This window comes from Eulemur rufifrons, chromosome 2 (genome assembly GCF_041146395.1).
Source record: "Eulemur rufifrons isolate Redbay chromosome 2, OSU_ERuf_1, whole genome shotgun sequence".
In the NCBI taxonomy this organism is placed as follows: Eukaryota; Metazoa; Chordata; class Mammalia; order Primates; family Lemuridae; genus Eulemur; species Eulemur rufifrons.
The window spans coordinates 3495472-3508162 of record NC_090984.1 but is presented as its reverse complement, the minus strand read 5'-3'; the positions used below and the strand labels follow the sequence as shown (position 1 = coordinate 3508162).

The 12691-nt window shown below is 38.8% G+C and overlaps 1 pseudogene; it reads right to left on the bottom strand.

Annotated features, from left to right (window-relative positions):
- Nucleotides 1–7926, bottom strand: part of LOC138380935 (zinc finger protein 595-like) — a 57554-nt pseudogene extending 49628 nt beyond the window's left edge.
- Nucleotides 7927–12691: the final 4765 nt, after the last annotated feature.

Genomic DNA, 12691 nt, shown 5'->3' with positions numbered 1-12691 from the left:
AGAAGACAGCAAAATTGAAGTAGCACTGCTTTTTAGGAGAGGAATAAAGGTTGCAGGCAGCTTGAACTGTGAGGAGTCTCCCCCAGCCACTGCAGACCTCTGGGCTCATTGGGGAGCTGCTCAGAATCCACACTGCACAGGAGAGCAGGGGACGATGGCATGGAGGCAGAGATAAAGGAATCCTTATACACTGTTGATGGGACTGCAAATTAGTACAACCTCTATGGCAAACAGTATGGAGATTTCTCAAAGAACTAAATGTAGACCTACCATTTGATCCCGCAATCCCACTACTAGGTATCGACCCAAAGGAAAAGAAGTCTTTCTTTTTTTTTTTTTTTTTTAGACAGAGTCTCACTCTCTTGCCCTGGCTAGAGTGAGTGCCGTGGCGTCAGCCTAGCTCACAGCAACCTCAAACTCCTGGGCTGAAGCAATCCTCCTGCCTCAGCCTCCCGAGTAGCTGGGACTACAGGCATGTGCCACCATGCCCGGCAGCCTAGCTCACAGCAACCTCAAACTCCTGGGCTGAAGCAATCCTCCTGCCTCAGCCTCCCGAGTAGCTGGGACTACAGGCATGTGCCACCATGCCCGGCTAATTTTTTCTATATATATTTTAGCTGTCCATATAATTTCTTTCTATTTTTTTTTTTAGTAGAGATGGGGTCTTGCTCTTGCTCAGGCTGGTCTCGAACTCCTGAGCTCAAACGATCCGCCCACCTCGGCCTCCCAGAGTGCTAGGATTACAGGCGTGAGCCACCGCACCCGGCCAAAAGAAGTCTTTCTATCAAAAAGACACCTGCTCTCAAATACTTCTTTCAGAACAATTCACAATAGCAAACATGTGGAATCAACCCAAGTGCCCGTCAATTTATGATTGGATTAATAAAATGTGGTATATTTCTACCGTGGAGTACTACTCAGCCATAAAACAGATCAATTAATGCCTTTTGCAATCATTTACATGTAACTTGGGACAATTATCTTAAGTGAAGTATCTCAAGATTGGAAAAACACCACATGTACTCATTATTAAATTGGAACTAATTGATGAGCACACATGTGCACAGAGGAAAGTAAAACTTGGTGGAAATCAAGCAGGGGGTAGGGGGCAGGGGGAAGAAGGAGAGAAACAAAAACCTGCCTGATGGGTACAATGAACAATATTTGGGTGATGGGCACACCTGTAGTCATGACTCAAGCATTACAAGTGATTCATGTAACCAAAAATATTTGTATCCGCTTCATATTCTGAAATAAAAGAAACCCTGTCTGGGAAAGAGATGCAATTACATCTAAATAAAGTTCTGCAGTATTAGAATAAAGGTTCAGAAAATGCTCTTAATCATGCTTTAAAGTTTATAAGCTAAAAGCACAAAAATGATCAGAAACATCTGTTAGACTGGGTGCAGTGGCTCATGCCTGTAATCTTAGCATTCTGGGAGGCTGAGGCAGGAGGATCGCTCAAGGTAAGGAGTTTGAGACCAGCCTGAGCGAGAGCCAGACACCGTCTCTACTAAAAATAGAAAGAAATTATCTGGACAGCTAAAAATATATAGAGAACAAAATTAGCCAGGCATGGTGGCTCATGCCAGTAGTCCCAGCTGCTTGGGAGGCTGAGGCAGAAGGATTGCTTAAGCCCAGGAATTTGAGGTTGCTGTGAGCTAGGCTGACACACAGCACTCTAGTGCAGGCAACAGAGTGAGACTTGTCTCAAAAAAAGGAAAGAAAGAAAGAAAGAAAGAAAGAAAGAAAGAAAGAGAGAGAGAAAGGAAAGAAACGAAACATCTGTTAATGGATATACAGTGCAAGAAGATACAATTAGAGACATCAATAATAAATTTAAGGCAGATGTAATGAAGAAGAATTTTTGTATACAAGTAAAAAAGAGTTGTTACTTACAAGTTTAAAGTATATTGTTGTAACTATAAGAGCTACTATGTAATCCACATGGTAACCACAATAGAATACCTATAGCGATATATTTTTAAAAAAGAAAGGACCAAAGCAAGTCACTACAAAAATCAATGAGACACAAAGGACAGAAAATGAGGAAAAGAAGGACAAAATACCTGCAAGAAGCAAAGAAAACAGTTAATAACATGGCAATAGTAAGCCCTTCCCATTCAAACAATTATTTAAATATTTATAGACTAAATTCCCAATCAAAAGAAAAAAATTGAGTAAAGGGGTTTAAGGAAATTCAAAAAGCAAGATCCAACTATATTCTCTTTATAACAGACTCACATTAGATCTAATGAAAAAAAATGGACTGAAAGTGGCAGGACGGAAAAACACACTCCATGCAATGGTTAAGCAAATGAGAGCAGGAGAGTCCCAATCATATTAGGCAAAATACATTTTGAGTCAAAAGCTGTCCTATTCCATAAAACACACTACTTTATGCCAAAACTGTCACGAGACAAAGAAGGACACTAAATAATAATACAAAGTTTCATTCACTGGAAACCTATAATTTATATATATATATAAAATGTTTTTATATTTGGGATCCTAGATCCCAAAGCTCTTATAAAGGCACTTAGAGTGTGAGATATATTTTATATATAAAACTATTATACACACACACACACACACATATTATAAATCAGGGTTCCCAAATATATAAACGTATAGGTAAAAAATGTATATAATTTTCTATAGAGATATGGCTGATTTGTATTTTAATTAAACCAGACATTGATAAAGTGTATACAGGAAGCTGCAATTTCAACCAAAATTATAATGTGTAGGTAAAACAAAACACACAATAAACTTACATCAAAGGACATAACTTAAAAAAGAAATGCAGTAACATGTCATTGCAAAACAAGAAATGTTTAGATGTAAAATTTGATATAGAACAAAATAGAAAGTGAGACTGTACAGAGAGAGTGACATTAACAACATGGTGAAATAGGAAGTCTCCTACTTTTCTGTCTCCCCACAGCAACTAAAATTTGGCAGCCATCCATGGACAAAAGTGACTTTATGAAAGCCAGGCACAGTAGCTCAAACATGTAATTCCAGCTACTCAGAGGTGAAGGAAATAGGATCACTTTAGTCCAGCAGTTTGAGACCACCCTGGGTGGTATTAGGAGAGCCCCATCTCAAAATCTAAGTGTTTTTATGAAAGCTTTGAGATACAGGAAGGAGGTTGTAAAATAATACTAAAGCCCAAGACCAAAGAGGGTCATTTTGAGAAGGCAGGCCCTCATTCAGGTGGTAAACTTGAGAACCCTTGGTCTTGAATACAGACCAAGAAATGGCTCACTCCACGTGGTACCACTGAGAATTCTGAAGTGACTCTATAAGCAACTTCACCTCCTCCCAGCCATGGTCTAGGGATGATCCTCCCTCTTCAGAGGCCTGCAGGGAATGTCCATTTGTGTCCATGGAGGCAGGCCTACAGACCTTGGCACTCACTGTGGTCTCTGAAGCAGCTGTACCTCAGTTCCAGTTCTCTCAGCCACAGTGCAAGGCCAGTGCTGCACACCTAGGGACCAACACCGTGCCCTGGGGAAAACCTCTCACATATTCAGTGGGAGCCACACCCATACATATACTTGACACCCTCCCCACCATATGCAGACCCAACTGCAACTTCCCGCCCAACAGATCAAAGTCCCGAGGGCAATCCAGTCTGCCCAGGAACAAGACAGAATTGACAATGGTCCAAGCACCTAGTAACAGACCCACTAAAGGGAAGCATCAAAGCTGACCCAGAAGCAGCCTTGTAAGCCAGCTAGACCCTCTATTCTTTGCAAGTCCAGAGGAGAACCCAGCAAGCTGTGGACCCAAAAAGGAAAGATCTTTACCTGCTGAAATTGGTTTCTGAAAACTGGATGACACATTTGGTCCTTCAAATGCACAGACACAAATGCAAGTCTGTATTGTATACACTTTCAATCCTTCTATTTTATCATAACATTGGAAGTCTTAGGCAAAAATATTGGAAAAAAAATTTTGGAAAGCCATCAAACAGAAAAGAAAAAAAAAAATCACTATTTATACATGACATGATCTTCTATATAGACAACCCTAAAGAGTACAAAAAAACTGTTTAATCTAAAAAATGCACTGAGTAAATGAGCAGAATATTAAATTAACGTGCAAATGTCACTTGTGTTTTCATGCAGTAACAAACTATCCAATAAAAAAGAAAATAATCTCATTTATAGTAGCATCAAAATAATAAACATTTTAGCACTAAACTTAACTAAAAAGGTGAAAGTGATGTACACTGAAAAATATAAGTTGGTGATGAAAGAAACTGAAGACACAAATAAATGTGAAGATTTCACAGGTTTATATACTAGCAGAAAAAATACTGGTAAAGTGCCATATTATGCAATGTCATCTAAAGATTCAATGGACTCCCTATCAAAACTTCAATGGCATTTTTTCACAGTAATAAAAAACACAATCTTAAAATTTTTATGGAACTACAATATATTGTCAGTAGCCAACATAATACTGAGGAAGAAGAACAAAGCTGGAGGCCTCATACTTTCTGATTTCAAACTAATTTCAATACTATACTAATAAAAGCAGACTAGAACATGCATTAAAAAATGATAAAAAAAAACCAATGGAACAAAACAGAGAGCCCAGAAAAAAATCCATGCATGCAAAGTCAACTCATCTTTGACAGGGGCACCCAGAGCACACAGTGCAGAAACTATAGTCTCACCAATACTTCACTACTTGGTGCTAGAAAACCTGGATACTCACAAGAAAAAAATACAATTACACCATTTCTTGTATACCATACCCAAAAATTAATTCAAAATATAGACTTATACAAAGCACAAATCCTTAAAAATCATAAAAGAAACATATGGAAAACCTCCTTGATGATGACCTTGGCAATGAATTTTTTGGATACAACATCAAACATGTGAAAACAAAAGTAAATATAAATAAGGTGAACTGCATTAAACTAAAAAAGCTTTTGTACAGCAAAGAAGACAATGAAACAAGAAAACATAAAGGATGGGAGAAAATGGTTGCAAACCATATGTCTGATAAGAGACAAAAACAGTAATAATGATAATAACCCAACCGAAAAATAGGAGAAAGACTGAAAAGATCTTTTCCCAACAAAGACATATAATGGCCATACGTATATGAAAAGATGCTCAACATCACTAATCATTAGACACTTCAAAATCATGTTAAAATACCACTTCATACATGTTAGCATGGCTAATATCAAAGAGTAGATAACAAGTTTTGACAAGCATGTGAAGAAAAAGAAATCCTTTATACTGTTGGTGGGTTGTAAATTGGTGGAGTCATTATGAAAATCTGTATGGAGGTGCTACTCAAAATGAAAAATTAGAATTACCATACAATCCAACAATCCCACTTCTGTGTATATAACCAAAGGAAATAAAATCAGTATTTTTCCCTGGGTGTGGTTGCTCATGTCTGTAATCCTAGCACTCTGGGAGGCTAAAGCGGGACGATCGCTTGAGCTCAGCAGTTTGAGACCAACCTGAGGAAGACTAAGACCCCATCTCTACTACAAATAGAAAAAATTAGCTGGGCAACTAAAAATAGAAAAAACTAGCCATACATGGTTTTATGTGCCTGTAGTCCCAGCTATTTGGGAGGCTGAGGCAGGAGGATGGCTTGAGCCAGGAGTTTGAGGTTGCTGTGAGCTAGGCTGATGCCATAGCACTCTAGCCCGGGAAACAGAGTGAGACTCTAAAAAAAAAAAAAAAAAAAAACCAGTATCTTTAAGAAATATCTGTACTCCTATGTTCTTTGCAATATTATTCACACATTGACAAGATATGAAAACAAGCTGTTTGTAATATTCTGAATGGGTAAAGAAAATATGGTATATATACACAGTATATATATATATATATATATATATATATATGGTCTACTGAATATTACTTAGCCACAAAAAATATTATTCAGCCATTTCATCAAACACAGATGGTCCTGAAGGACATTACGCTAACTGAAATAAGCCAGGCACCGAAAGACAAATACTGCATGATCTCACTTATGTAGGGAAGCTAAAAAGATTGAGGTAGGGAACACAAATGTGGTTTCCAGGGCCTGTGGTGGGGAAAATAGATGTTCAAAGGGCACAAACTTTTATCTGATGAATACACTTTGGAGACTTCATGTATAGCACCATGGCTATAGTTAATAATAACTTGTATCCTGAAATTTGCCAAGACAGTAGACCTTAAGTGTTCTCAATACAAAAAAAAAAAAAAAAAGGTGATTGTGAGGTGATAGGTATATTCATTAACCTGATTTTATCAATCATTTCACAATGTATACAAACGTCAAATAATTATATATAACTTTTATTTGTAAAAAAAGTTATTTTTTTTTTACAAATAAAAGTTATATATACACGTGTTTGTGTGTGTGTGTATAAATGAGACAGTTCCAGTGAACTTCAAACTAAGTAAGAGAAAACTATAAAATGACAGTGATTAAAATATAAAGTAAATAGTGGGAGCTTAATATATGCTCAGCAATGTTCTAAGCTTCCTAAACACATACTATATTTAAGAAATGTAGAAAAAAAATACCTTAAGCTATATTAAAGTTGAGGAATTTGAGCATATAGAGTTTAAGTTATTTATCATAGTTGATACAAAAACAGAATTTTGAAGTAAAATAACATTTGACTTCCTATACTGAGAGAATTCTGATAAATTACTGAGTATGAATTTCCTCTAAAATTACATTTAAAACCTCCATAGGGTAGGAAACCATAAAGCAGAAAACATACCACATCTGTTTGTGGCGTCCCTGGGATACCTGAACCAAGTACTAATGTCACAACTTCACTCACACATGTCAGATATGACGCAAAAGGAAAATGAAAAAATTGTTTCACAGAGACTTCCTCAAAAATACACAGATATTACCATGTCCTGAAAGGCAACAGAACAAGACTCAGATCCTGCTGTCCCTTGTAAGCCACGAACAGAACTTTGGTTCTCACTGTACCTTCAAGGAACATCACTGATGGGGAATTAGTGCTTAGGGAATTAAAAAACAAAGACAAGACATGCCCTTATGTGAGACACAGGGAAAGAAACCCAGGCCTCTTAGAAATCATTTTCACTGAAGCACAGCTCCCCAAACCCCATTTTAAGATCTGGCTTCCTTCTTAAATTCTGGACCTCTCTCCCCTGTGCCATCTGCTTCATTCTCTCCCACCTACCTGGGTATTTGGCTACTGCAATGTATTTCGTCGCCTTCCAAGGTTCCTTTCTTTGTTCCAGACAGGTGATCAGGTCTGGTTTAGAGACAGCAAGACCTATTTTATTAGAAAAAATTCACATGACTCTTACTGGGATTCTCCAATTACCAATCTAGTACTGTGCTCAGTAGAGAAAAGAAAACATATAGAAAATTCTAGAAAAATAATCTCCAAATACTCTTTCCTGACAGAAACTTTAGAATACTTAGAAAGCACTTAAAATTTGTGCATTCTTAGCTCCACTACCCAGTACTACAGAATCAAAAATTGGTGGTGGAAATTGCATTTCAAGGTATGGGCAACAATATTTTCTGCCACTACATTTCTGCAATTACTACTAATGTATGTAGAATGAAAGATACAGATTTGCAGCTCAAAAAGAGTTGAGATTAACATCAAGATAAAACACTTTGAATATTTTCTTTTCTATATCAAAAATCCCCAAGTTTTTCTTCGAAACAAGGATCAGAAACTCATTCATGCACAGCAGAAACTCCCAGAAAATAATTTACAAAAAATATGAAATTATTAGTGTGGAATGGGAATGGTGTATTGAAGTTATCCTCACCTAGGGAGACCAGGTTTGTGTAGTTCTCTAACATCACATCCCTATACAAATTCTGCTGAGCAGGGTCCAGGCATTCCCACTCCTCCAGAGAGAATTCTATGGCCACATCCATGAATGTCAACAGTGCCTGGAAGAAAAAAATACACATACTTACCAAGGAGTCATGGGCAGAGATAATTTCAGTCCTGGTGAAATGAGAGAGTAAAGAGAACTGGTTCTGACTTATACGAGTGACTGGAATTATCCCATAAGATAATTTTAACAAAAAAGTATTTCCTAATGTATTCTGTAAGTCTGGGGAAAGAGGACAGTATAACATCCACAAAAACAGTGCAGATACTATATTTTTTAGATAATGCAGCATAAAAGCAAGGCCACCCAAACAGCCATGGGCATTTTTGAGTGCCTTATTTACATCATACATGATTAACTTGTATATATTTCTCTGATAGAAAAGTCATGGTGGGTTAGAAGGTACCTCTCAAACAATGAATGGAAGATCTGGTTAAAATGCAGATTTTGATTCAGAAGATATGGGATGAAGCCTGAGTCTCTAGCAAGCTCATGAGTGATGCCAATGCTTCTGGCCCACGAGGATGTTTTGGCAAACATCCACCAAGTGGTAGAGCCTGGGTTTATCCCAGTTTATCAGACCAGTAAATAAAGATGAGAGCCTTCCTTTTCCAAAGCAAGCTGTATGAAACAGAATCTAAGAACAAAGGGGAACTTCCAGATTCAATGTGATGGTTTACACACATCTCCCCAAGGTATGTATTTATGGAGAAAAATAATTCATAGTGGAAAAAATCTGCTAAAGAGCACCTTAACTAAGTGTATAATATTAACAGCCATAATAGAGCAAATTGGTATCAGGTGCTGATTCACATAGGTGGAAACAACATCATTGCTGTGACAATAGTGGCCCAAAAAAGTAAATCATAATTTGAATCTAATCATGAGAAAACATCAATTTTATGCAAACCTAAAGCTACATGTATCTCCCATGATTTATAACCTCTAATAGTGTATGTAAAATCTTTTCTTAGCATCCTAGAAAGCAAGTCTTCTCTAATTATTCTTTTTTAAAACTCTGAGTTATTCTAGGCAATTAATGTCAGCACTTTAAGAGCGCATTTACTTCATCCTGTTATGCACAGAGCTGATGGAGCATCCACATGGAACCTAAACAGTTTCATGTTCCCCTTCCACACAGATACCCAAGGACCTGACCCTATCCCAAATGAGAATCTTAGGCAGCCACATGATCCCATGTTTGACAGCCACAAAGGGAACATTTTCTATATTGCAGCTCATAAACTTTTTGAGATGTGTTCATGGCACATAAGAGGCCTGGATGGAAAGAATGAATAGAAAGCTCTGCTATACAGGGAAGATTTTTCAGAGCACCTTGACCATTATAAGAAAAAAGGACAAAAGAATCATTGAAACAAACTCATTAGGCCAGAACATCACAAGAGAAAGAAAGATTTTCATTCTAAACACATGACATTTCAGGATGACAGGTGAACATGGTTCTGGACCTGGAACCTGTACATAAGAACCAGCCATTTCTTCCTCTTCCTTCTCTGGAACTTTTTCTCAGGTGAGAGGATCTGGACAAATCACATCATCATTTTGATAAAGTGCCATCAAAGGCATCAGCACAGCCCCTTCATCTGCTACAACTACACCCACAGGCAGAGGGACCTTGAAGTGCAAAAAAATCCACCCTTTCATGTCCTTCATCACAGAGTCATGAACGTGGAGCTTCTACTTGGAGACCAATGAGTGATTTCTCTCCCTTCCTGCCCACAGGTGCCCTCCTCTACCACAGACACCAGCAATATCTGCTACAGCAGTGGGCACGTGGGCTGGGCTGTGCTGCCCTGCACCACACAAATCCATGCAGAGAAGACTCTGTGAGGTCCCCGTGGAACAAAGGCTGAACTCAACTTCCATAAATATATCTGGGAGCCCTCGTGCTTGACTCTGGACTCACTTTAGCATCAGGTGGGGCACTTAATTAAAACCACATAGATGCTCCAACCCCCACAAATAGAATCTGCAGGGAGGGCACAAGTGATGGTGTTTCTTCAAACTGTACACGTGATCCTAATTGGAAACTGGGGCTGAAAACACTTAGCTAAGAATTGCCTCTCAGCCTTTACTGTGCATATAAACTATTTGTTATTCCAGGCCACACTAAGTCATAGAATTTTGGGATTACAGGTGTGAGTCACCACCCTGGGCTTCTTTGTACATTTTATAACATACAATAATAGGCACTTTAATAAAAAACACTTAAGTTTTTCTGCAATTATATTAGAACTAGCTAAATATTTATTCTTAACAAGGTAAAAGCAATAAAGACAAATTAAAACAACTCTTCTGTTCATAGACGGCCTTTGTGTGCTGACATCAGAACTCACAACATAAGGAAAATGGCCCAAATGAAGCAAAAGTCTGAGCAACTTCCTCATCTTGACTACATGATGTTGAATTCAACCATTTAAGCATTTGCTCTAGACTGGACAGCAGGAACCATGCCTGCTGTACTTGTTCCTCTAATGCTCATATGAAATGGAAAGAATTGATTGATCTATGAGTTTGTGTCTCAAGACCTCCTCCTTGTTTATCACTGAAGTGCCAGGAAACTGCAGCAACTCCAACCTGGACACCAACAAGGGGGATTCTTTTCTATGCGAGGAGGAACAAACCTTGGATGACTTATTCCTCTTCCTCTGAAATGGAGGGGAATTATATCCTGTCATCCTGACCCCAGCATGGAAGGACATCCCCAAATGTCCACAAGCCTCCCACATGCTGGTGAGAGGGTCCCCAGTGAGCTTGGGCTGATGTCCACATGCTGATCCAGGCAGGAGAGAATCAGGCTGGCTCTGTGAGATCAGCAGAGAAAATGGAAATGCCCTGGTAGGGCAGCTGATCCTGGATCCAGGTGTGACATAACCTGTCCTTTATCGGCTAACTGTTAGGTATGAGGAAGGAGAAGAACACCCTACTCCAGTAACTGTACAGGAAGCTGTAGTTGTGATCGTGGCTGTGAATATTTTGTGGACCTGGCCTCCCACAGGTGAGGGAGTTTACACTTACAGATTTTGCCACTAGATTCTATTTACAACAGGAACCCTTCATACAAATCTAAGAGCTCACTGGGCAATATCTGGAAATCTTGAAAGGCCTCATTTAGTAAAGGCTGGCTTCACAAAGTCTATGTTGACTTCTCACAATGCAGAAAATGTTTCCCTCAGGTTTTCTGTACAAACTCTGTCCCAAGACTGGCCCTGCCTTGTGAATCCCAGGTAGGGGCCAGCCTTTTGTGCAGATTACAGGTGGAATCAACCTGGCTCTGTATTCTTGGGTGATACAGAATGAGGGGGAAACTAGAAGCTGCTCATGGAAGCTGCTCTCTCACGTCCTTGTGATCATGAGGACCTGGATTCAGAATTTGCAGCTGCAGATTCAGGTCTTGCAGGAATAGGGAAGCAGCTGATGCCCTCTACATATTCATTAGTATTTGGGAAAGAGGAGGAGAGGGAGTTAAGATTCTCAGGCCTACTCAATGCACATGTGTCTACTTGGCTGGGTTTGCAAGCCCAACAGACTCTGGATAAATTTCAGGTCTGAAAATGCCAGGGTCATTGACAAACAGCTGGAAGGGATGATTGCTGTCTTGTAACATTATTTTTGTAGAAATCTGGCCAAACTGCTCTAGACAGCAGATTGCAAATAGCAGAGAGACCATTCTACATGTAGATATTGGAGGCACCGTGCACTTTGTTGCACAATTGTGAGTTATTACTGGAAGGCCAAGAAGGAAAGAGATCTTTAGAGTGAAGCCTGGTGAGCACTTTATATTTTTTTACCATGCCTGGTAATTCTTAAAAGTGTTTGGAAAATATAATTAAAAACAAAATTGTTTTCAAGCCCAGAATAACTCTCCACAATGGTAAAACAGAAGGAAAACTTTTGTTATACAATTAAACCAGAATGTACTGTACATCTCAGGCAATCTGATAAGAGATTCCAAAGACATAAAGAAAAGTCAACATAATTAGTCCTCAAGTAGATTTGTCACACCATTTTTCAAATGTAGTTCACCCAAAATTCACCTAGTAATTGGAAAGGCCATGTGTGTTTACTAATGGGCTATATTCAAGGAAAAAAAAAAAACCCCTTTCATATCTTCATGACAGAAGACAACTTTGCAACTTGGAGCTAGGTGCCTACTACTGAGAGGTTCCTACTCTAAAAGAAACTGGGATACACGCAGACTTTTTTGACCATTTACATTTCAAAGCAGCGGTTCCTAGATTTTAAAGAAAGACAATCCCCGAGTTAAAAAAAAAAAATTACAAAAGAGCTGTTAGCTCATAAAATAATTTACATATATTTCAAAGTGGCAGAGAAAGAAGTACATACAAAATTAAAACCTTTAAGAAACAGAAGAGAGTATAATCTCATGTTTTTAAGTTGAAGGATCCAGTTGGTATTTTTCATTTGCATCTGCTCTTACAAAAACCATGTCAAGGGCCGCGGCCTTCAACTCATGAGTATAATTCCAGAGGATGCTGAATTCAGGCACCAGAGGAGTAGCCTTAGTCACACTATGTGCCCAAGAAAGAACGTTTGTGGGGAAGAAAAAAATCAGAAGAAAGACGACTGCTATCAAGGACCCAGGGGTGGGAGACAGTGCAGAGTTCGTGTGAGGACTGGTTGCTGCTGTAGAAGAAACTAGAAATCCCAGGACAATCCCTCAAGCTCCTTATGCAGAAGCAAAGGACAGGCCTGGAGGCCGAGTCATGCAACACCTTACAAATGAATGGTTATTACTAGCATTATGCATCAGCCAGATCATGGAG